The sequence below is a fragment of the Rhodamnia argentea genome, chromosome 7 (assembly GCF_020921035.1).
Source record: "Rhodamnia argentea isolate NSW1041297 chromosome 7, ASM2092103v1, whole genome shotgun sequence".
NCBI classification, from domain to species: domain Eukaryota; kingdom Viridiplantae; phylum Streptophyta; class Magnoliopsida; order Myrtales; family Myrtaceae; genus Rhodamnia; species Rhodamnia argentea.
Window position 1 is genome coordinate 2080961 of NC_063156.1, and position 25805 is coordinate 2106765.

The window sequence follows — 25805 nt, forward strand, 5'->3', positions numbered from 1 at the left end:
GATTTCTTTATGGGGTTTTGAGTTGAATATTAATGTTTTCTACCCTATAAGTTTAGCCAATAAAGAATAACTATGACATACAATAGACTTAACTTTTATTCGTAAACCGCGAATACTTATGTATTGTAGAACCTAATTACTCTACAAAAAACAAGCATGTATGTATGTATATTCCCTTCTCTGCTGTATGTGTGTTGAACTATGTTGTTATCGTTAAGGCAGATACCATAACGGCGAACCAATCAAGTATGCTAATTCTACAAAGAGAGCGTGCAAGAGGCCATTTCTCTGTGGATTTTTATAACAAAATTTTTTGTTCACCCGACACTATGCCTTTTTCAGGCCCACCAGTCACATGAAGAATAGGTGCCGACTCATTCCATTGCAAATTTACAACTCCACTCGTCTTGGAATGTATGATACAGCACAAAGGTTCACCTCCAAACCCCAGCAAAAGGGAAGATGGGTCACCCAAAAAAAAATCAGTTCACTGACTTCAAGCACACATTTCCTGCAAAATTTCTTTATTCATAATTAGGTGGAAGCTGGAATACATCCAGCTGAAGCTTAGCAAATATTTTGAATCATGACGCGTATAGCAAAAATAATCATGTAGTCATTGAAGACATTCCTAGACAACCCACGAAAAAAATTCGATTTTCAGTTGGAAAAGATATGAATTTAAGCTTTGTCAACCTCATCAACCTTGTAAACACATTACCACATTTTGTCTGTAGAGCGCTCGCCAATGTTTGTGTTCTATAGATCCATGTGTAGGCGTCTGGGTCGTTCCTCTAGGACGGAGAAAATGTCTATTAGTATTCAGAAATAGAATGAAGTGTAAATGTGAAGTCTCCTACAAAAGCATGGACAGAATACAGGAAAACCAAATATGCCAACATCCCTCAAATGAATGACCAAGAAACGGGTGGCAAATAGGCCATCTGCCCCTACACTAAAAATCTGCTTACAAGGAATCAGAATCTTCAAAACCCAAGAACTGAATCGCAGCATCTCAAAACTCCAATGCGTAATCGGCACCCCTCTACTTGGACCATGAAACTGCATCAATCTCTCTCTGTGCACTACTCTACTTCGACCATGAAACTGCATCAGTCTCTGCCTGTGCACTTCTGTATAACTAAACCGCATGTTGATTTGTTAAGGAAATAGATGGGAACAGAAATTTACCTAACCGATCCATGATGCCGCAAACATGGAATTTACCCATGACTGCCACAACCGATTTATTTTTTTTGGCGACGTCTTTCAATCCCGACGCCATGAAGCTAAAAGAATTTGAGACAAATATTAGTAGAAGGATCAAAAGGAAGAGGGTCCGGGGAGCGAGATGGTAGATCAATACTACGAAACAGACTCACTCGTCCCTATCGTGACCCACTATCTGGCTCATGTTAGGAAATTTCTCGTCCAGATATTCGTCAAGCGCATTTGCTCAATAGTGTCAGTCTGCAAAACCAAAAACTAGAACGTCGAAAAAAGTGCAACAATTCCAATGAAATCTAACACAAGTAAATCTTACCTCTAATGTAACATTAAGCACGCTCAAGTCATACCACCACTGCCCTTTTTGCTGGTCTGAAACTTCATCCAAGGGACTTCTGGTAATCGCTATTGGGAGATCACCTAGCGTAACTTTCCCGCCATACTTCAATGATTCTTCACGAGCTATACAAAACTCACTATCAATATCATACGAGAACTTGGTTCTGCTATGGTCTAGCTCCAAGAAAACCACATGCACAAACAGGAACGTTGGGTTCGGGTAGATATATTTGAAGTCTTCAATGTAGTCAAATTTCCGATTAGATAAAGACCCCCCCGGATAAAATGTGTTTCAAGTTGGCAACATGGGATTGATGTTTCTCATGTGAACACAGCTTGGAATTCCAAAACTTGCTATTTGTCTCTGATTGCTTGTGAGCTTATCCAATGCGTTTTATGGTCCTTATGTGTAATACAAGCCTATCAGGGAGACCAATATTCTAAAATTCATTGTCATCGTGGCTCGGAAGAATCGCCAAAAAATGCTTTTTCTAACCAATTATGTGGAAAATGTTCCGCTTGGTATGTTCCTTCTAATTGATAGCTCTCTTTAGCAAAGTATTTTTCTTCTCATCCTTGACCCTTCTTTGCGGGGACTCGGGTGGATCCAATGATCATACATCAAAGACACTGCGATTTTTTCATGTGTGCTCAACCTGGGATGATTGTGAGTGCTAAAAATGCGGTTATGCACCTCAATTTGCCTGTTAAAAAACTGGCTTTATTTGAAATATATTTCTGTCCCGTGATAAAATCTTTTGAAAACTGGGTTCCGCCATTAGCTTAGCATGGGGTATAGATGCTATAATCCAAATGACAGTAGAACCCAACATTCTCTCTTCTTTGGTTTAACGTCATATTATTTGCCTTTCATTCCCCAACCTTCTATAGTTGTTGCATCCTTGCTTATGGGAGATCACCTAGCATAACTTTCCCGCCATACTTCAATGATTCTTCACGAGCTATACAAAACTCACTGTCAATATCATACGAGAACTTGGTTCTGCTGTGGTCTAGCTCCAAGAAAACCACCCGCACAAACAAGAATGTTGGGTTCAAAGTGATATATTTGAAGTCTTCAATGTAGTTAAATTTCCGATTAGATAAAGACCCTCCGGATAAAATGTGTTTCAAGTTGGCAACATGGGATTGATGTTTCTCATGTGAACACGACTTGGAATTCCAAAACTTGCTATTTGTCTCTGATTGCTTGTGAGCTTATCCAATGCGTTTTATGGTACTTATGTGTAATACAAGCCTATCATAATTTGAGAGAGACGAATATTCCAAAATTCACTCGTAGCTCGAAGAATCACAAAAAAATGCTTTTTCTAACCAATTCTGTGGAAAATGTTCTTTTTGGTATGTTCCTTGTAATTGATGGTTCTCTTTAGCAAAATATTTTTCTTCTCATCCTTGACCCCTCTCTCTACAGGGACTCTAGGGGATCCAATGATCGTACATCAAAGACACTGCGATTTTTTCATGTGTGCTCAACCTGGGATGATTATGAGTGCTAAAAATGTAGTTATGCACCTCGGTTTGCTTGTTAAAAAATTGATTTTATTTGAAATATATTTTTGTCATGTGATAAAATCTTTTGAGAAGTTGGTTCTGCCATTAGCTTAGCATGGGGTAAGGTTGCTATAATCCAAATGACAAGAGAACCCAATATTTCCTCTTCTTTGGTTTGACGTCATATTATTTGCCTTTCATTCCTCAACCTTCTATAGTTGTTGCATCCTTGCTTATGCCTGTATCGATAGTTAAATTGTTGTCGGAACGAAGGACAAAAGTTTCGTTTGAGGCAGAGAGAGACGACCAAGCAAGAACCGACATTCAATGGCGTGCCTTCACCTTGCATTACGCGAGGCGCCATGAAATTTCCTCATCCGAGCTTTAGAGAGCCCCTCACGACAATGACTCACTCCGGTGCGGTTGAATTCGAGCCCAAGAAGGGCAATGATGATCTGTACAGATTGTATGACCGGAGCAACGGCGAATTACCTCCGGAAGTCGCTCAAAAAGTCTTCCCCCTCACATTGCCGTTCTGGGTCAAGGGCAAGATATGCAAAGTCTATTTGATCGGCACAGTACACAATACTCCTATAAGTTTTGAATATTCAAACTTGAGTTGTATGCATAGCTGCTTTTTGCGCTTGGAAAATTAATATTTGCATTTGGGCTTGGAAAATTGAAATGAAACTTGAAAATTTGATTTTTTTTTTTTTTTTTTTTTTTGTGGAAACTTGACGATGGTTGCGGGAATCGCGCAATTTGATGAAAGCCGTAGTTTCTAGCTTGAAACCACGGGTTTCCTATGTTAACTGTGTAGTGTTAATTTCAATTATAAATAATATTGAAATTCGAGTAAAAAAAGAAAGAAACTTTAAGGTTCCTGTTTGTGCAGGTGATTTTCTTGGAGCTAGACCATAGCGTAACCAAGATCCTATATGATATTGACAATGAGTTTTGTATAGCTCGTGAAGAACCATTGAAGTATGGCGGGAAAGTTATGCTAGGTGATCTCCCATAAGCAAGGATGCAACAACTATAGAAGGTTGGGGAATGAAAGGCAAATAATATGACGTTAAACCAAAGAAGAGAGAATGTTGGGTTCTCTTGTCATTTGGATTATAGCAGCCATACCCCATGCTAAGCTAATGGCGTAACCCAGTTCTCAAAAGATTTTATCACGAGACAGAAATATATTTCAAATAAAACCAGTTTTTTAACAGGCAAATTGAGGTGCATAACTGCATTTTTAGCACTCACAATCATCCCAGGTTGAGCACACATGAAAAAATCACAGTGTCTTTGATGTACGATCATTGGATCCACCAAAATCCCTACAAAGAAGGGTCAAGGATGAGAAGAAAAATACTTTGCTAAAGAGAACCATCAATTAGAAGGAACATACCAAGTAGAACATTTTCCACATAATTGGTTAGAAAAAGCATTTTTTGGCGATTCTTCTAAGCCACGATGATAGTGAATTTTGGAATATTGGTCTCCCTCAAATTCTTATAGGCCTGTATTACACATAAAGACCATAAAACGCATTGGATAAGCTCACAAGCAATCGTAGACAAATAGCAAGCTTTGGAATTCCAAGTCGTGTTCACATGAGAAACATCAATCCCATGTTGTCAACTTGAAACATATTTTTTCCGGGGGGTCTTTATCTAATCGGAAATTTGACTACATTGAAGACTTCAAATATATCTGCTCGAACCCAATCTAAATAGGAATTTAAAGATGCTCAACACTCATGAAGTCAATAAAGTTTTTCATGAGATAAGTAGCTAATTGGCCAAAGACAGAGAGAAGTGCACCATCCACGTATGACACTTCTTCAAAGTTAAAGCAAAGGGAAACAAAAGACGATTAGAGCCAAACCTTGGCAATTTGCTCCAGCTCAAAGTTTAAAACTTGATTGAACTGCGACTTGCTCACTCCATCCCTAGGAAAAGGGAACGGATCAAAGCAAAGAAAAGCAGGTAACAACCCCATAAAAAAAATTAGTTACACTTTGCAAGGGTTAATTGTACAGTAACTAATTAACAACTAGACACTGTTCAATATGGTTGAGGTAGACAACTAGAAATTACTTTCACATTCAAAAAAATCGAACGCATCAATACCAGAAAACAATTATCTGAGTCGGCTTGCGTCCATTGCTTGACTGGTAGAAGTCTAAAAGCAGCTCTCTGCAAAAGGAAAAGGAAAATCTCCCCTAGTACAAAATATGCTAAGAAGAATTGTGTCGCAGACAATGTCTAATAGCAGCCAAAGTCAATACAAGGAGATGAAAATAATAAAACTAATATCATAGAGAAGGGCTGGGAACCTTAAAACACTGAAAACATATGTTTTGAAATCAGTGCTAACGCATGATAAATCCACTATTCTTATGTCGCAGATGTTCATAGCTTGCATCGGTAGTGTGCATGACAATGACAAAACTACTCAAGGAAATAGAAACATAGTCACGTCACAATCAATTCAGAAGTTTTGACGTTACGAAATAGAGTATGGTTTTCAGAGAAATTTCATGGGACATTAGCAGATGCTCGAAAGCTCGAACGCTTCTACGATAGCTAACGCTGACTAACAATGAAATTTGAGTGGCATGAGATCCAGATATATGTACCACATGATACCGTCATCATCCCCGTCAGCCAAAGGCTTGCATAAAGCATCAATCATCCCCACCTTTGGTGACTCTGTTCTTACAGATGCTCTATACCATCTATACCTTGAAATCAATGGAACATTGACAGAAACTTTAAAGTGGTTGTTGAGCAGATTTATTTGCCTTCCAGCACTCCCTATCCCACGCCTGCCAATTATGGAGTATTTAGGAAATTCCACACGTTCAGGCTTCGTGTTGGGAGGAAGATCTGGGGTTGGAACAGGATGCGGCAGATTTGCATTTTCCTCAATGTTGCCAGTTAATTTGTCCATCTTCTTTTAGAACACACCCACAATTCTCTCGTGCGAGTGTTTCCGTCAAAATTGTGTGAAAGGTGGAATTCACTGCCCAGTCATCAAGCATTCTAAATAATCAATTGTAAGCTAACGTGGAAAAAAAAAATCGAAATACTCTCTACCTTATATAGCAGAAAATTTAAAAAGAGCTAATGATGAAATAAATAAGTGAATTTATCTTTCACTTTAGAAGGTTTCTTCATCAATGATGAAATAAATAGGTGAATTTATCTTTCACTTTAGAAGGTTTCTTCATCTTCCACAATATCAAATTGCAAGGGGCCGTTTTCAGTAGCCGCTTAGCTAGCACAAAATCAAACTCTACCAAGAACCTAGAGCAATTAAAGGTTCTCCAAAGATTCCGAAACGGATAAACTAGGACCTGATGATGTTCATCTTCTATTGTAGATAAAATTGGTGCAGAGCAGCAAACCATGGCTAAAGCATAAGATAATTATAAGCCAACAGTGCGTAAATCACGGCCTCAGTTTACTTCATTTGAAAGTGTGTCAAGGACATATTTCATCAGAGCAGTCATAACGAGCTAATAATTCTCCCTAAGCTCGGTAAAAACATGGTGAGTGGATATGGTTGAAACAGCAACTCTACTTATATGATTTTAGATCTTCAGTGAACCAATATCCTTTGAAGAAACAGATCAGGGACAACGGACAGGGCATCATATATTCAACTCCTCTGCCGGTTTTCTACACACGTAGCTTTAGCATTGAAACTAAAAGGCCATGCTATGCGAAAATATAACATGACAAATATCATGTAACGAGTGGGTTGCGTAGGGGGAGAGGGGAAGAAGAGATGGATGAGTCGACCATATCTTCCGCCCTTAAGAAGAGGTATTCTAGTATGAACTGAAAACACAGATTATTAACTAATGACTTATTCTACAACATAAAAAGACGAACTATGCTGAACAAGTATAAGAAAAAATGTGTGATGAAGTTTAAGAGAAGGTTTAAAAAGCATATGCATCTTTATTTTTCTAAAAAGCAAGCAACTGAATGAAGTGAAAATTCCCTTAGCTTGGATCTTTAGAAACAGAACAAGTGCCATAGGGAAAAATTTTCAAGGAGAATGATTGGAAAGAAAAAAAAAGAACAGTAAAGTACCAGATAAATTTGTTAAACACCTAGCATCCAAAATCATTCGATAATATCAACTATCCATGAGACTCATTGGTATGGGAACACCATAATGGAGGGAGGAGGCCAAGGGAAGAACAAATAGGAGGAGAAAACAGTGGACCATAAAACCGGGAAGAGAAGAAGAATGAAGCATGTGTAATGAATGAAGCTTGGAAGCAAAAAAAAAAAAAAAGTTCAAAAACCAGCAGCAAACGTTGATCATCCACAACAATAACCAACAAAACAAAGAAAGCATTTAACAATACAGCTTCATCGTTGATGAAGACTAGTTAAAACCCAAGCGAACACACAAAACCAGCTATTACTGCGCATAAAACACACATACACAGCACAGAGCCAAATAAATCGGTTCGAGCATGCTAATCTCGTGGAAAAAACCCATCCCACAAGCATAAAAGCAGCAAGGCATTCGCAGAAAACAGTGTTGTGAGTGGATTCACGGAGACAATGTTTCCAACGCCAATGTAGCACACACCGCTCAGAAATTCCTCATGATACACGACTTCTCATGGTTCACATGAACAAATCCTCGCCAGGAACAGCATTATTGGACCGAAAAAAACTCGAAAAACGATGGAGGAGAAAAAAGAGGATGAAAAATCGATAGAGAGGGTTCTTACACAGAGATTGCAGTGGACGGAGGGGGTCTTTTAGGGATTTGAGCGAGAGCGAAGGAGTACGCAGGGAAAAGAAGGGCGAAGAAGTATGTCCGCGTGGGTATCCAGGACTCCGTAGTAAAAAAAGAAATTTTTAAAGATTTTGAAAATCTGTAGTTTTGCTTAGGGTTTTATTATTTCACGGAAAAATTGCAATTTCTCAATTAAGGGCATGAAGGGACCATATTTCAAATAAAAATCTAGTACTTGCAAGCTAAATACTTCAATCAGTCAAAGATAATTTTAATTCCAAATTATTCCTTTTCTTTTATTTTTTCTCATTTGTCTTTTTTTTTTCCCTTTTGCTATGGCGATGGAGTGTTGGGGGAAAAAGAAGGCCGACGAAGTATGTCTGGGTGGGTATTCAGGATTCTGAGAAATTTTTAAAGATTTTGAAAGTCTGTAGTTTTTGTGCTATGAGAGAGAGGTCGAGGATGAAGAACCATCAATTAGAAGGAACATACCAGGTTTCAAAAAGCTGTGTGGTGATTCTCCTGCGCCACGATAACAGTGAATTTTGGAATATTGACCTCCCCAAATTCTGATAGGCATGTATCACACGTAGGGACCATAAAACGCATTGCAAATGCTCACAAGCAATCGGAGACAAATAGCGAGCCTTGACATTCCAAGCTGTGTTCACATGAGAAACATCAATGTCGCCAACTTGAAACACATTTTTTTCCGGAGGCATTATCTAATCGGAAATTTGACTACATTGAAGACTTCAACTATATCTGCCAGAACGCAATCTAAATAGGAATTTGAAGATGCTCAACACTCATGAAGTCATTAAAGATTTCTCATGAGATAAATAGCTAATGGGCCAAAGAATGAGACGAGGACACCATCCACGTGTGATACTTCTTCAAAGTTAAAGCAAAGGGAAACAAAAGATCATGACTAGAGCCAAACCTTGACAAATTGCCCCAGTTTGACATTTAAAACTTGATTGAACTGTGACTCGCTCACTCCATCCCTAGGAAAAGAGGACGGATCAAGGCAAAGAAAAGCAGGTAACAACTCCATAAAAAAAAAAAATAGTTACGCTTTGCAAGGGTTAATTGTACAGTAACTAATTAACAACAACTGAACGTCAACTTTGGTCAGATCAGATGCTCTTCTTGGACAGCTATGCAATTTCCGATTTATTGTTCAGTAAATTGTTCAACATCAGTGTACCAAATTCATTGGATTGAGATAGTCTAATATGATTAGAAATCGAAGCAAGCACTACATATTTTTACCAAGAAATGGAAAGCAAAATGGAACTTCTTATTCTAATGTTAAGTAGCTAGTCTTCCATCAAGTGTGTGACAATTGCACTGGAATGATGACGAATGTGGCAAAATGAAGAACACTATGAGCAATGGACATTAAGAAACAACCTCGAATGCAAGGCTGGTAGAACTATAATCATATAGCCAAGTTTTACTAAGGAGAGCCACTTAAAGTATAAGATCCCAAACAGCAGTTCATGGCTTGATATACAGAGTCCAGTATCCAGTGAGCATACCCTTATGCAGGAGAATCAGCAAAACAATCTTTTGGTAAGGTATTCATTGTTGTAATTAGGTTTGCATACAGCAGTTATCACATTAGAAAGAAAGGGAAAAATGAAGAACGAAAAAGAAGAAAAAATGAGCCATCCTCAATTTCTCGAGGAGATCATAGAACAATCAGACAAATATTTAAAAGCAGCCAGCAGGCAGCAGCATGACATAATAACATTTCAATTCTATAATGTTCAATATGATTGAGATAGGCAACTAGAAGTTACTTTCGCATTCAAAAAAATCAAACGCATCGGTACCAAAAAACAATTATCTGAGTCGGCTTGCGTCCACTGCTTGACAGGTAGAAGTCTAAGAGCAGTTCACTGCAAAAGTAAAAGGAAAATTTCCCCTTGTATAAAATATGTTAAGAAGAATTGTGTCACAGACAACGTCTAATAGCGGCCAAAGTCAATAGGTGGAGATGAAACTAATAAAACTAAGATCATAGAGAAAGGCTGGAAACCTTTAGCACTGAAAACATATGTTTTGAAATCAGTGCTAATGCATGATAAATCCACTATTCTTATGTCGCAGATGTTCATAGCTTGCATTGGTAGTGTGCACGCCAATGAGAAAACTACCCGAGGAAATAGAAACAGTCACATGTCACAATCAATTCAGAAGTTTTGATGCTATGAAATAGAGTATGGTTTTCAGAGAAATTCCATGGGACATTAGTAGATGCTTGAAAGCTCAATGATAGCTAACGCTGATTAACAATGAAATTTGAATGGCACGAGATCCAAATATATGTACCGCATGATACCATCATCAACCCCGTCAGCCAAAGGCTTGAATAAAGCATCAATCATCTCCACCTTCAGTGACTGTGTTCTTACAGATGCTCTATACCTTGAAATCAATGGCCAAGATTGAGAGCCAACAACCTACTCAAGATGCAATAAAATTATACAGGAACAACATCCACAATGGTCGTTATAATGTTTAATAGTTCTACTTGGACCATTTACCGCAGCAATGGCATATCAGATCATCCTATAGAACCATGAGAGACAACCATACCCAGAATCGTTGTGGGAGTATCCTTTATTATGGGGACACTTGAAGAGTGCTCAATTGCCAACAAAGAATTTATTCCCCGAGCTGCCAAAAGTAAATGTCAACATAGGAAAGAGCCAAAAAATTTAATCGTGGCCTTGCACATTTACCTTTGAATTGACTTTAAGAAGCACATTTGTATGGTATTGATCATTTATCTTGAATAGGCAAATGCATTGTGTGACAACACCATAGTCACCGAGACAAATCTTCTTCCAAGGCCCTTTGAAGCAAAATGGACATAAAGTTGGTTATTCACCTAAAATAAGTAAACAATCAAAACACAATGATACTCCTACCATAGATATCAAAGTTCTTCCGCTTCGCCAAAACGTAGGTGGATGTGACAACTTCTCTCTAATCTGTCCAAACATCCTTTCTACCCTTCTAACAGGACTCTCCCTTCACACTTGTGAATCTTCCTCAATAAGAACCACTGGACATTCAATTTGCTGTGACAGAGAGAGAGGGGGGGTCAAAAAAGGAAGAGAATGAAGTGTGCGTGACCATTTACTTTCGTTTAACATACCACACCCTTATTCCGACCGCAGTCAATGAATTCACGTGAAAAGATACTAGTATCACAACGAGCAGAGAAGTTGACAATAACCCAGCATTCGATCTTGGAAGGTTGCAAAAGGGTCTACATATTGGGTAAAATGAAGAAATGATTAATTAAGATGGATCGGTACATCAGGATTTGAAATGGGCTGTTGGCAATGGGAATAGTATTAGAATTCGCGAGGACAGATGGTTATCTGCTGGAATGTTGTATGGTCCAGCTAACCGAGAAGACCCATACTTTGTGGCTGACCCTATTGACCAGGAGAGGAAAGCAAGGGACATTCAGAAGCTAAAACTATTATTTGAGGATCAAACAATCCTTGAGATTCTAGCTATTCCCCTTAGTGACTCAATGATTGAAGACAGACTAGTATGGTCTTGTAACAAACAAGGAAATTCGGTGAAAGATGGGTATAACAGAATCACAGTGACTAGTAGAAACGACAACACAGAATAAGCTTCGTCCTCTTATCAAACACCCAAATCTCTATGGCAATTCATATGGCAGCTGCTTGTACAGCCAAAAATCCAACACTTTATATGAAGCATGTGCCAGAACTCGCTTCCTACAAAAGAGAACTTGTTAAAAAGAAAACTCTTACCAGATCCAGTATGCCCAAGCTACCATCGAGCCCCAGAAACCTCGGGGCACCTGTTCCTGCGCTGTGAATGGTTAGCAAAGGTATGGGATGACCGGAGGCTTAAAATACACAGGAATCCCTTGAACTATACAAGAATCAAAGAATGGGTTTTTCAAGTGTTCACCTGTGATCCACCAGGACCAGAGAGAACATCGTGAGCACACTTTGGCTAATCTGGAAAAGGTACCACTCCCACGTTTTCAACGGCAGAAAGGTAGACCCCTCGAATTTGGTGGCCGAAGCCCAAAGCTTGAGAAACCAGCCATGGAAGAGCACCTTAAAGGAACAACCTTTACCTCGTTGGTGGAAGCCACCGAAACAGGGAGGCTTGAAGTTGAACATCGACGGCTCGTGGTGCGAAGGCAGATCAGAGTGAAAAGGTAGACCCCTCGAATTTTGTGGACGAAGCCCCCGCATCAAAAGAAATCTTGAGAACACAGCCATGGAAATCCAAGAAGGGCACCTTAAAGGAACAACCTTTACCTCGTTGGTGGAAGCCACCGAAACAGGGAGGCTTGAAGTTGAACATCGACGGCTCGTGGTGCGAAGGCAGATCGGAAGGAGCCGCTACGTGGGTTTGTGGGGACGAGCATAGCGTCCTCGTGGGCGGTTCGGCCGTGCAAGCCCATGAGACCGCCGCCGCAGCAGCGAAATCCTGGCCCTGCTTCGCTTCCTGCAGTTCGTGGAGGAAGAGCTTGATCGAGATGTGCTTCGTGTAAAAAGCCCATGGGACGTCCGGGCCTGGATAGGTGAATGCAAAGCAAAGCTGGCCCAACTTGATTACGTGAACCTGACACATTGCTCGAGAGAGGCAAATAAACTCGCGGACTGGATTGCTAAGGGCGCTTATGATAACACATCCATTTCACAAATTAATTTCTGATTAGAAGTTGGTTTTTCTACTTCTTCTCAAAAGTAAAAATTTATTTTTTTATTTCTATTTCATAAATTATTTCTAATCAGAGAAATTCGTTTGGTAATAATTGAAATTTTTTATTTCTAAAATATTATTAACACAAAATATTATATGAAAAAAGAACTTCCTTTCAATCGGCTGTTTTATTCCCCGAAGTCTTTGACCCAAAAAAAAAAAAAGGGTCAAGCTAACATAAGAGACTGGCGAATTCATTCATGGACAGCTTTAACGCCAATAGGAAGGAAACTTCTCTACTATTTCTAGATTTGACGTATTATGGCAAAGTGATTCTCTATGGAAATCAATTTTAGTGTCGCAAAAATTAATCCATTTGAATATTTGTTCCCAAAATTGAACCAAAAGGGCTTTTTTAGCATAAAAGTTTTTGGATAATTGCGAAAGTAACAACGTGTTGTGAGCTACAAATTCTTAAGAAGTAGACCTCATAACAATATTTAATTATTTGTTATTCTTTTGCGACTCTAAACAAACTGTTAATCCTTTCTCAAATCGATTTAAGTGGGGCATCTGGTGTCATATTTTGTTTGAAGGCCATTATTCATGAGGTTCACTTAGTTCAATTGCGAACATGAAAGTAGAAAGACTAATAAAACTCCGTCCATCGAGTTTGGACAAATGATTTTCTATGTGCCAATACTTCTTTCCATCAAGCGATTTGGGCCAACCCGGTATGAGAATCAAACATGTCATCTTCATCAAAACAATTCTCTATCCTAAATTCGGCATTTATGTTTGTTCTTCTTATCATGGTCGATACCCATTCATTTCTTTCGAAGTTTACAAGTTATTCATCTTGTATGTCAACCATTCAAAAGTACAGCTGTCATATGAGTGGATCGGATTGGATTTGGATCGGGTCGAATATGGTCCGATCCATATTGATTTATTTTCGTACAGTACAAATTTTATAGCCCGTACCAAACCCAACCCATATCCTACCCGATCCATACTACTTAAATAATTATATATTTAACTAAATCATGAATTGTTTCATAAAATTAAAGAAATGTAAAAACTATTTCGCCGACCGCCACCGGATGCCGCCGCCCTCCCCCCTGCCCGCCACCACACCCTGCCCGCCACCGATAGTCTGGCTTTCCCGATGCCATTACAGTTGTAGCCTCTGTTTAGTTGTTTACCCTGGCTCATTACACATGCTGTGTTTTACTTCTGGAGGCAGCACATCTATGCGGCAAATTCTTGAAGCCATCCGTATGACACTGGTATTAGCTTGGAATCCATCTGTAGATCATTCTTGATCTGGTTGTAATATCAAAATCATATGACCCTGCTTTATCTTGTCCTGCTAGGCTGGTATCAGTTCAGAGAGAACTATGAGTGATGTAAACATAAGCTTCGCTTTCTCTAGAATTTTCAAGTGTGGCTGCTGACTTCTGTCAAGGATTTGCTCCTGATTAAGAAAATGTGATAAAAGATACATTGGTCTGCTGCTCTCATTCGATCTCCTTGCTTTTAAAAATGAAAAATATGTGAAGTCGGCCACCTGTGCAATTGTTTTTCCCTCTTGATCACTGCAGAGAGGTTAGAGGATGATATGGGCCGGTAAGGGGTTTGCATTGCTATGAGGCTAAGCCAGAACGAATTTTTGTGGGACATCTCTCGACTGCGTAGTGCGTACACAGAGAAACGGATAAAAGATAACTTTCGCCACTATAAAATTCATTTTTTTTTAATTTCAGTTCATTTCCAACCCCACATTCCAATAACTTAATCAAAGATTATTTCCCGTCCCACTTCCGATTGCTTTCCATTGGTGAGTAGACAATTTTCTCTCCAATCGCTCGACCTTTGCCTCGAGCTTTTAATAGCGGCCGTCGCCGTCGCTGGCCAAGCTCGACCTTGCCCAAATCTAGCGAGGCCAAGCCATGGCGTCACGTCGGCTTCTTCGGCAAAGGAAGCACCTCTTAATCGAGGACGAGGAGGAGAAGAAAATGGGCAAAGGAAGCACCTCTTCGTCGGCTTCTTCATCAACAACTTCGTCTCCGTCCCAGCACCTCAAGAAATGCCTCACTTCGGATCTCAGCCTCGCACTCGCCCAGCCATGGGTGGCTCGGCTTCGCCAGATCTGGCGGAGGCCGAGCTCGCCCTAATTTTTGCTTATACTCCGGGACAGAGCACTTATTCCCCGAACTGACCTTACTTTTCCTAATCAAATGGCTGTGAATGTTGGAATCCCCAACTTTCTTCAGAACAGTTTCCCTTCTTCGTGGCAACGAAGAAGATGAACGGCAAAACGAAAAAGAAACAAAAAAAAAAGAGCAAACACAAATAAAGAATCTGAAAATTTTAGAATAATTATTAAAAATTATCCCGTCGGCGTCAGCCGACGTCCACGTCAGCGCTAGTTGGTCAAAGTTGGCCGGATTGACTGAATTAACACAAATGCAAAAGATTTAGGACTGAATCCGCATAAAAAAAAAAAGTTTATGACTGAATTGACACAAATACAAAAAGTTTAAGATTGAATTGATAAAAATGCAATAGGTTTAGGACTTTTTTGACAATTTTCCCTTTCTCTTTATACTAGCCATTTCCATAAGCAACATTCCAAAACTATAAACATCAGCTTTATGTGAGAGGCCACCAATATCCTTATAGAATAGCTCAGGAGCCACGTATCCCAAGGTTCCTCTTGCAGCGGCCAATGATACTATGCTTCGGTTTGCAGGATAAAGTCTTGCAAGCCCAAAGTCAGAAACTTTTGGAGTGAAATTTTGATCTAGAAGAATATTGTCGGGTTTGATGTTAAAGTATAGAATTTGCATATCGCATCCTTAATGTAAATACTCTATCCCCCTAACCTCACTAAGAGAGACCTCATATGTTTTCTTATAGTCAAGAGAATCATTTCCAAGGATGAAAATCGTATACAAGAGCTTGCTTAAAGTTGTTAAAGCAAAAACCAACAAGTTGCACCACGTTGACACGATGGATCCTTCCAATAGTAGCCATTTTGCTTATAAAATCTTGTCCATTAGATTTTGGTTTGTTCAAAATCTTAAAAGCAATTTCATTGCCACTTCTAACTACTCCTTTGTACACAGAGCCATATCCTCCTTCACCTAATTTGGGTTTGAAATTTTTTGTGACTTTCTCGAAGTTCGAGTAAAAATACCTTATGGGTAAAAAGTTGTTATGAACTTGAAGGAATTCTTCGATGTTTCCGTCCATTGCTAGATGCCTTCTCTATCACTTGTAAATTAGAAATATCAACACGCAGGGAGCTCCGAGTACGAATTTTGCTGCGACAAAGTGAGCTGTGTAGAAATTTGTCCTCATATAAGCGTAGTGTAATGATTCTTTATATATATATATATATATATATATAGAGAGAGAGAGAGAGAGAGAGAGAGAGAGAGAGATTTTTTTATTTTTGGGTCAAAGTGCTGCTTGAGTTATTCATAGTTGTGACGAGAAAAGTCCTAGTCATACCTGAGAAAAGTCCTAGTCATACCTGAGAAAAAGGGAAGATAAGGAAGTGCATGTAGCACACGTGCTGCCTCCGCATTGCCATATGTAGAAAGCAAGAGAATTTGCTTGAGATGACTGAAAATGATTAACGAGCATTTACGCTCAATTAATGAAAACCTAAACTTGTCATTTTAGCGGTAAAATATAAGAATAATTCACGTTAAGCTGTAGCCTAAGTTAAAGATAGATTTATACAATCATTGCAAGTGCAAAGACAGACTTTTGTTTATGAAAAGTTGCAAGTGGAGAAGAAGACAAGAATAAAGAAGCGTGACAGAGTTTCACTCTCCTATATAGCGCCTAGGTCCAATATTCCTCACTCGGGGAATCCATGTTTTCTCTACATGAACTTTTTTTAATCGAAGAAAGTCGATTCCTCTTTTGTTCCTCTAGAGAGAAAATTATCAAAAAAATCGTAAGTATATTATTACTTGTGCTAGTTTAGTTCTAAACCTTTCAATTATGACCGTTCAATCCCAAACATTTTTATATTTTGCCAATTAAAGTCGACAATGGCTAACATGGACAACGACGTTCCTATGTGACATGACTATCGCTGATGAACATTCTTCTTATATAATTTTTTAATTTTATTCTTCTTTTCATCTGTTTACTTTTTTTTTTTTTGGCTGAGGGTCCATAAGAAAAGAAAAAAAAATTTAAAACATTTTTTAAAAAAATCACTTAAGCGTCGGTCATGTCATGTAAGAACACCAGCATCCAAGTCAGCGATTTATAGTCTAAATTAGTTAGATAAACTCAATTATCAAAATGTTAAAAAATTTATGATTAAATTAACACACATGCAATAAATTTAGAATTGTTTTGGTAATTTTCCATTCCCCTAAATGTACCAAATGATTAAGCCCACTATCACTCGCGTTTAACTCTGATTTACAAACACCATCTTAATATATGCACAATTGTTCTCCCGGATAATGATAACAACCATGCAAGGGACACGAGCGACTATCAAATCAAACATTTTTCCCCAATCAACTATAAAAGATTCAAATCCAGAAAAGCTCCTTGGTTCGTAAAATGAAAAAAAAGCAATGCATGCCGAATCTATTGAAAAGGAAAAAAAAACCATTAAACTCGTTTTTTTTTTGGTCGAACATTAAACTTGTTTAGTTAAGTGACGTGGCAATTTATTCTGTTGGTTGTTACTAGAAATTGATGATGCAAAGTGGGGATCTCATACAGGACTTTGAGCTATAATAGTCTTTTGGTGACCGTGAGAATAATAGTATGTTGTGAGCTACAAATTCTTAAAAGAGCGGATCCCACAACTTCTCATTAATTGTCATTCATTTTTTGTGGCCTTAAATAAACTGCAGTATAACAGTCACCCAAAGACCGTCGTGTAATCAATTCCCAACTCATATATTGCCTATCCAAATGAAGCTTGCCACGTCACTCGATAGCTAAATTTTGGTAAGATGTCTAAACAGAACTAGCATCTAAGAAAAGGAGGAGGATGAAGAAAGAAGAAATACATAGAAAGGAAAACTTCAGGGAAAGTCGCTTACTGGTTTTACAAGAACCGCACCTCCTCATCCTCTTCATACTGTATCTGAAGCCCAAGAAGCGCATTTCAGACACATCATCCGGTGATTTCTCTTCGCCATAGGAGAAGGTGAATCCTTCGGCCATCATGTTGTGGATGTCTTTGTAATTGCATGGTAAGCTTGCACGATAATGCCAATCCCTTGCCCAGCCATGTATATATTCCGATGCGAATGCCATCATGGTTATAGTGCAAGAATCCTTGATGTTCGATACTGCTAAAACATCAAACCAATAAAGAGCATGTGACCCATAATAAGCCTATGAGTACGCCTTCGCTTGGGAAATATCGGGAGGCGCGCCGGCAGAGTATGCTCCCTCGATACATGGTTTTGTATCAACATACGAAGTAGAAGCAACGGGGTGTGAGAACTTCATGAAGACCACTAAGCTTTCGAAAGAAGGAAAGTAGGGAGTATGGTCGAAGTCGGAGACTGCTAATGAGTAACGAGGGAGGAACGAGCAATTACCCTTTTACAGATTGTCATCGACCATCGTTATGTTTCTCCAGAAATTATCTTTATCATCATAGGGGCCGTAATCGATTGACTTCACATAATATCAGCCGGCATGCAGATGTATAACAGTGCGGTTATTCTCACAAGCCAACTCATAATTTGAGCGGCCGGCCTTTTTTTATCGCCTTTCGGTCGAAATGGGTAGCTTATATTACGAATCTCGCCGCAAGTTGAAGCGGCACACAGGATTCTTCCTTGCAACGCAACTCATCCCTAACAGTAGCACATGTAATGTGAGAAGAAATACACGGCACATAAATGGGGAGCCGAGAGAATTGATCATCTCTCCGCTGCTTTTTGCATGAACGGAAGTTTTTGGCTTGGTGATCGTGGTGGATGCTCAACAAAGGGAGGGATTATATGTGGTCGAAAAGATCAGTTGAGGGTCCTCTGTCATTGAAATGTCCAAGTCAACGCATATCACAAAGTCAAGTCAAGAATATTAAATCATGTGGACCGACTCAAGGTTTTTTTTGGTCGAAGACCAGCTAAAGGTTGCATCAGCGGAAATTATGTAGAGATTGTCGTACACGCAGTGTCAAGCCTAGCATAACATGGTGGTGGATTAATTTATGGATATCTTTCGCATTGATTAGGAAGGAAACTTCACATTGCGACCCTAGCCGGATCGCCGATCACAAAAAAAAAATCAAAAAATAGTTGAGAATTATAGAAATAATATAATGTTATTAAAAATTATCCACGTCGGCGCCAACTAGTTAATGGACTGAATTAACAAAAAAGTAAGAGGTTTATGACTGAATTGATAAAAAAAAATGGATTTGAGACTAAATTGGCACAATTACAATAGATTTAAAACTATTTTGATAATTTTCCCTTTCAATTCCCCTCGGGATCTTTGCCTTTGGTGGCTAATTCCAACTTGCCCTCCATAATTTCATGGTTGTCTCAGTCAATCCTTATTATTTCTTTGCTCAGTCAACACCGTGACATCACATGCTCAATTGTAACTAAACTTGCAACTAATTAAAACGTAGGGTTAAGGAAGGGAGTGGCTCTGCTTCTTCACATGGGACATGCGGTCTGTCATCGTCTGCCACGATTTGGCCATAAAAGTGACTATCCCCTCAGGAGTTTGTTTCATAAAAGATCGATGTCACGTAATAAGAACCAGCATACAAATGTAAGACAACGCAATTATTTTTGCAAGCTGGCTCGCATTGAGTTCCATCAGCCTTTTGAGCTGCCTTTTCAAGCAAAAGTTATAGCTTGGACCTCGTCGCAAGACAAAGCGAGGCACGAGAAATTATTGTTTGAACCTTAACTCGTCTCTAGTGATAAAACATTCCATATCGGAGTAAAAAACGGTACATAAAATGTGCACCGGAGAAAATTAATCAAATCTATACCGTTTGATCTGATACAGTGAAAGTTTTTAATTAGTGATGCGATTGAGGCTTAGTAAAGGGATGCATGATAAGAATGAAAAGAGTTAGGAGTGGTCGGCCATCTAAATGTCTAAGTTAACCAATAAACCAAAGTCAAGAGAATAAAAATTGAAATACGTGTGGACCGGCTAAGTTTTATTTTATTGGTGGGAATGACGTAGAAATTGCTGCACTTGCAGTCAAATTGACATGAGATGACGGCGGATTCATTTATGGATAGCTTTCCCGACAATAGGCAGGAAACTTCTCTTTACCGCGTCTAGAGTTGACGTGTTCTGGCAAGTTGATTTCTCTATCGGAATCAATTTTAGTGTAGCAAAGAATAATCGATTTGAATATATGTTCTCAAAATTGAACCAGGATCCTTCCTTTTACAAGTTATTCATCTTGTAGATCAACTAAATTTTTGTTTTTTGGGTCTAAGTCTTGCTCTAACCTCATCCGTTTTTACTTGCCATTTTTCTCTGTCAATAAGCATCTCGAAAACTTAATAAACATATATTGCATACTGGTCTTACTATATCTACCATTGCTAATTATCCCGATCATAATTAATTAATTCAACTTTAATTAATTAACTCGTCTCAATTAATCAATATAGATTTCGATTAATTGTCACCATAATAATTAACGGACCCGTCTTCAAGCAAATAATTCGATCACAATTATCTAAGTTTATCCGTCATCGGCTAATTATTCTAAATTTCTAATAGGCAATTAATGACAATTAATCTAATCCTTAAACGTAATTAATGTCCCAACCGGAGTTTAGGGGTTAACTCACATACTAAACAAATTCAGTGATGACGGGCGCGTCAACGACGACCATGACAATGCACGGGGTTCACGAGCATCAGGTGACAAACGAAGCCCGCAGCGGTACGGTTTGGGTCCGGATCTCAGGGGCTCGGGTCACAAGGCTTTCGGTTCGGGTCGGTTCGGGTCGCTGTTTCGGGTCGGGTCACTGCTAGGCTTCAGGTCGGGTCGGCAGGGGCTCGGCTGGCATCTGCCCAACGGCAGCTCGGGGGCAGCAAGTCGGCGGATCAGCGGCGCCGGGGACTGGTCAAAAGCGGCTGGAAGCTACGCGGGTAGCTGAGGTCGGGGCGGAGGAGGCCGTGGTTCTCGGCTGGCTGAAGCTCACGGGTCCAAGGCGATCGATGACGGAGGATCTAGGATCTGGGGTTCTCGGGACAGGGCTCGGCCGCGGATCTCTCGGGTTTGGGTTCGGGGGTGGTTAGCGGCCGACGGAGCTCGTGGCTCGGCACGGCGGGTCTCGGATCGGCTGGCCGCAGGCTCACAGGTACACGGGTCGGCGGCGGGGTGGTCTCAGGCGGCGCCGGTTCCGGCTGGAGGTGGGTCGGGCGGCGCGGGGACAGGCATCTGTGCAGCTGGCTGGAGCGACGAGCATGCGGTTGGACGCGGAGGAAACTCAGGCCGGGTCGCGGGCTGTGGGTGGGTTCGGCTGAGGACTGGCGCGGCGGCTGAGCGACGGAGGCTGTGGCCGGGTGGTGTTGATGCGATGGCGCGGCTGGACGAGGGGCGGAGGAGGTGTGGCGGCGGTGATGAGGGCGTCGGGCGGTCGCGCGAACCAAAAGGAGAAGAAAAAGAAGGCTGAACAAGATGAAGAAGAAGGCCCTGCGGGGAGGGGGGGTCGTCGCACGTGGGGAGAGAGAGAAAAAAGACAGAAGAAGAAACATGGGGGAGGGGGTTTCGGCTGACGTCAGCAAATAGAGGCAGGGGTGACGTCAGGCGGCCGAAGTGGGGGGGAGAATTCGGCTGAAATGCAAAGGAAGGTGGGGCCCACGGGTTTAATTTACTTTTAAAACTTTTGTTTTAAGGGCAAAACAGTAATTTGGTAAATGGGTACCAAATAGTCATTTGGCTCAACGACTAAAGGCAAAATTAGAATTTTCACATTTAGGGTTCGGTCAAGACTAGATTCAAGCGTGAAGAGTCTCAGTATTATGAGTTGACAATTGACTAGTCTAACTTAATTTTTTCTAACTGACGGCTCACAACAATGAATTATTATCTCTTAAATTCTCAAAATCCAAATTTATTTTTCACGTTGAAATTCATAATTTTTCTTATAGATGTAAAAATTCGAAGGCGTCACATCAACTCTCTACAAGAGACTTGGAATGGACAAAATCCCTGAAAGCTTAAAACTTTTATGCCATTTTGAGTGATGTACGGTTCTAAGGGTGTGGTGATTATCGATTATGTCCTCCAAAGGAAGTAACTGAAGAGCACGAATATGACTGGCACAACAGCAGCATCAGGAATGACAACGGCAATGATGATTGTTTTACTGTCACTTCCTGCATGATCGAGTATATTATTTGGTAACTGCTTTGGTTTCCCAAGCTTGAAGCGAGTAGTCAGGCATTCACAGGTCTTATATTTGAGAGAAATTTGGTCACAATTATCAGAAAATACATTTATTTTGAGTACTATACGTACTGGTGGAGATCTAACTTCCCAATTAGGAAAAGAAATATAATCACAGTGAGATGCATTTCGTAGGCCATTTGCTGCAAGTGGCTATTATTATGTCTAGGAGAATATTCCACCCGCCATGACGCCTTCTCGAAGGCAACGGACGTGGAGAAGGAGGAGGCTGTCATGGTGAGATGGCAAATAATACGAAGGAGATGAATATATCTCGTAGAGAGACTGCAACTAAGAACTAAGATCTTAAGACCCTGTTTTCCAAGAGATTGAAATGCAACAAGCAAGGTTTCGCAAGCACGCCAAGCAGCCACTGTCTTCTCAGGTAACAATGCACCGTGTCGCAGCATGTATGCTGGTGATATCATTGTAAGATGAGTTCCCAAGTGCCAATCCAGAAACGCTCGCTGCAGTCATGGATGAAACGTTAGCTTTTGCTGAACCCCGTTAAAAAGAGGGTCGCTTAAGTTGCCAAGCTTTACACAGCGCCGATCTAAGACTATTATCTGTGGTTGAGAACAAGAACCTACCGCAACGAACAAGCTTCATACTCGACGAAAGCTTCCTTTTGGTTGCTACATATTTGGTAGATTTTACCGCAACGAAAGCTTCCCTGTGGTTGCCACAGATTTGGCAGATTTGACCGGCCGCGGTATCAGCACAAGTTTGATATATTCATTGCTTCATATAAGCTCTACACTCTATTAGGCCATATACCACATTAGGGTCTTTGCCAATAGTAGCAGAAAGAAGCCACTTTCAGAAGCATTTGCCGCAAGTGAAAGGAGAGTACGGAATCACATTGAGCTCAAAAGCACTACTCGGAGCGAAAGTATATGCAGTATTGCAAGAACTGATGAGTTCAACCTGAGCTTTACTAGAACAAAAAAATTTCAACCAGGGAGAAAACAAAGAGAAAGCGAAGGGCACATACTGCACTTTTTCCATTAGAAGACTAGAAGGGGGAATGAACTTGGTTAAGGGACAAAAGCAGCGACACGACCATTAGCGGCAAATCCAGTAGGCACGTCAATCTTAAATATGCAGTACATTCCACATCTTCTCCCTATCCAAACGAGCTTACAGCGTTCCTTGATCGTCTTTTGTAAATTTAATACAGCTCATCAGGCAATTTTGAACGAGCTGAGCTGTTCAACAGTACTTCATCTACTACAAATACATTACAGTTACCCACCAATCCCTATGTGATCTTATGCCTACCTTGACCGTCCCCAAAGGTTATCCAACAGAATTGTCTCCATTTCTTTCGTCCAAAGTTGATACCAAATTGGATCCACTCCAGCGACTGCAATAGGCAAAGACGCCACAGACGAGACCCTCTTAATGGATTGGCCTGTTGTTTCCAAGGACCAGCCACCATAATACATGACAAAAGCAACAAAAAAAAGTTAAAACATAAACATTAGATGCACAAAAAGAATAGTCATGACACAACTTAGCATGAATAAACCGTCAACTATTAAAGCTAACGGAATAACTTATCTCTGACATACCACATGCAAGAAGCACTTGCAACATAATGAGATCTAACGCAATAAATCATACCCGTTCAAACGTAAGTGATGCTTTAATTAAATTCATCTTTGCCGCGAGTGGGCTTTTATCACACAGAGCAACCTGTCGTAGTCATAGAGCAAAGTCATGCTAGAGAAGAGAGAAGTAATGGAATTTAAAGAGGATGAACTAAAGTAAACCGATAAATAATGCTTTGTATATCCGGAGCATCTAAAACTGCAATTCAAGATTGCGACTAAGGGTAATCCAGACAGAACTCAAATATGGCAATCATCTATGAAGATTCACAATGTCCATGAAAGTCGATCAACTATTGAAAATGCAACAGAATTTTGGATTCTTAGCCATCCCCTAATGTAGAAAATCGACATGATTGGCCTTCTCAATGAAGTGATCTCTGCTGCTCAAAAGGATATTGTGCTGTATTTTCTTGGAAATAAATGAATGGAGAATGAATCACACCCGTAACTATTACATAATAACCAACTCTCATGTTGATTTCTGAATATCGACTGTTAAAGCCGATAAACTAGAAAGAATTGTAGACGCTCTCTACGGCCATCACTTAGAACAGCAACAGAACACCTTAAAGAAGGAAGGGAAAAGGGAAAAGAGGCAATACTTGCAGTGGGAAATGATGCATCATAACCTTGATGCCATAATCCATTGCTTTTTCATATGCTACCTGAAACCCACGTCCGAGATAGACCTCAAGTATATTAGCAACCTAATCAATAACAGAAGTGAGATCCAGAAGGATATATGAAGCGGTCATACTGTGGTACTCAAAAGGATATTGTGTTGCGTTTCCTTAGAGGTAAACGCATGGAGAATGAATTATACCCTAAATATTACATATAAGCATCTCTTGCATTGGCTGATAAACTATAAAGTATGGTAGACGCTCTGTATAGCCATCCACCTTAGAGAAAGGGAAAAGAAGGCAATACTTGTTTTGAGAGATCACCCTTGCCACCATACTTGTTTAATTCTTCAGATGCTACATGAAAATCATCTCTGGAATGGACCTCAAGCTTATTAACAACCTAATAAAAAGAAGTGAGATCCAGAAGGATATATGTTGAGTCCAGTTAAAAGAGATGCAAAAGGATATAGCAAACAGACTAATGCGGACATAAAGTTGGTCTAAACCGGACACCGCATAAGTCATAGCGATCAAAACTGGAAACAGATTGCAGAAAAACATGCTCGATATTCTGGTGCTTCTACAGAAAGAAAACCGACAAGATGTGAATTAGAATGACAGCATTAAGCTAGAAAATCTATGGTATAAAAAGGTAAGATATTGTGAAGGCAGTCGCAGAGTCAAAACAAAACAAGTAGCACACAACCTATTAAAAATCGTCCAGTAATTCGCTAACTTGTTGCGTGGGACAGGAATACTGAGCTGAAGCCATGGACTAGGATAAACATTTAAATAAGGCACACCTTCGGATTCCGCTTCAGCCATTCAAGCGTACTCGCGTCAGCTGGGAATGACCGCCACCATAGCACCTGCAGTCAAAACAGAAACCCAAAGTTTCACGAATTCGTTCTGAAACATAAAACACGACACACAAACCAAGCAAAACCCTCAATCCATCATCATCAATTAGCATGAATATAAAAACAACACCTCTCGATCCACGTAAGTGAACACCTTCACTGCTTCTCCACATAATTCCTGCGACAAACCATATCAGCATTCTCTTTCACCGACATATTTTGTGGGCAACCAAACAGATCATCAAGCCCAAAAACGCAAGGACTCGATTTTCATTCCAAAATCCAAACTTTAGATCTCCAACCTTGACAATACTAACCTGAGAGCTATGTTTCGTCAGAACTACGTACACTTTGCATGTGCCATCCTCGGACACGCACGTGAAGATCAAGGAGCGATCATCCCCCTTCCCGTCATCGTAGCTCTCTCTCAGACTCTCCACATTGAGAGTCGGAACCTCGAATTGGGTATCCAGGTTGGGCTCCGGCGCAGGAGAGTAATACGCGGCGGCAGCGGCAGCGGAGGGCCTGGTCGCGAGGGAGCTGGTGGAGAGAGGAGATTTGGTGGATTGGCTGGTAAAACGGAAGTGAGACGTGGGTGGGGGGAGGTTGTGAGTCTGACAGTGGCAGTAGAAGAAGAGAGGCGGGAGAGGAAGGCGAGGTGAAAGCGTCCGAATGGCTGTCAATTTCTGGA

At 40.2% G+C, this 25805-nt stretch overlaps 2 long non-coding RNA genes across 3 annotated transcripts; both read right to left on the minus strand.

Annotated features, from left to right (window-relative positions):
• Positions 1-4530: 4530 nt before the first annotated feature.
• Positions 4531-25214, minus strand: LOC115754282. 2 transcript variants are annotated; one of them, XR_007199335.1, is made up of 6 exons: positions 25058-25214; positions 24559-24654; positions 23711-24335; positions 22573-22578; positions 8407-8417; positions 4531-4541 (listed from the first exon to the last, which is right to left on the minus strand). It is a non-coding gene; the product is annotated as an uncharacterized LOC115754282 (long non-coding RNA). The 2 variants fall into 2 exon arrangements; XR_007199334.1 differs by lacking the exons at positions 4531-4541; positions 8407-8417; positions 22573-22578 and having other exon boundaries at positions 23589-24335.
• LOC115754303 lies at positions 8817-10272 on the minus strand. Its single transcript, XR_004016973.2, has 3 exons — positions 10189-10272; positions 9690-9755; positions 8817-8855 (listed from the first exon to the last, which is right to left on the minus strand). It is a non-coding gene; the product is annotated as an uncharacterized LOC115754303 (long non-coding RNA).
• Positions 25215-25805: the final 591 nt, after the last annotated feature.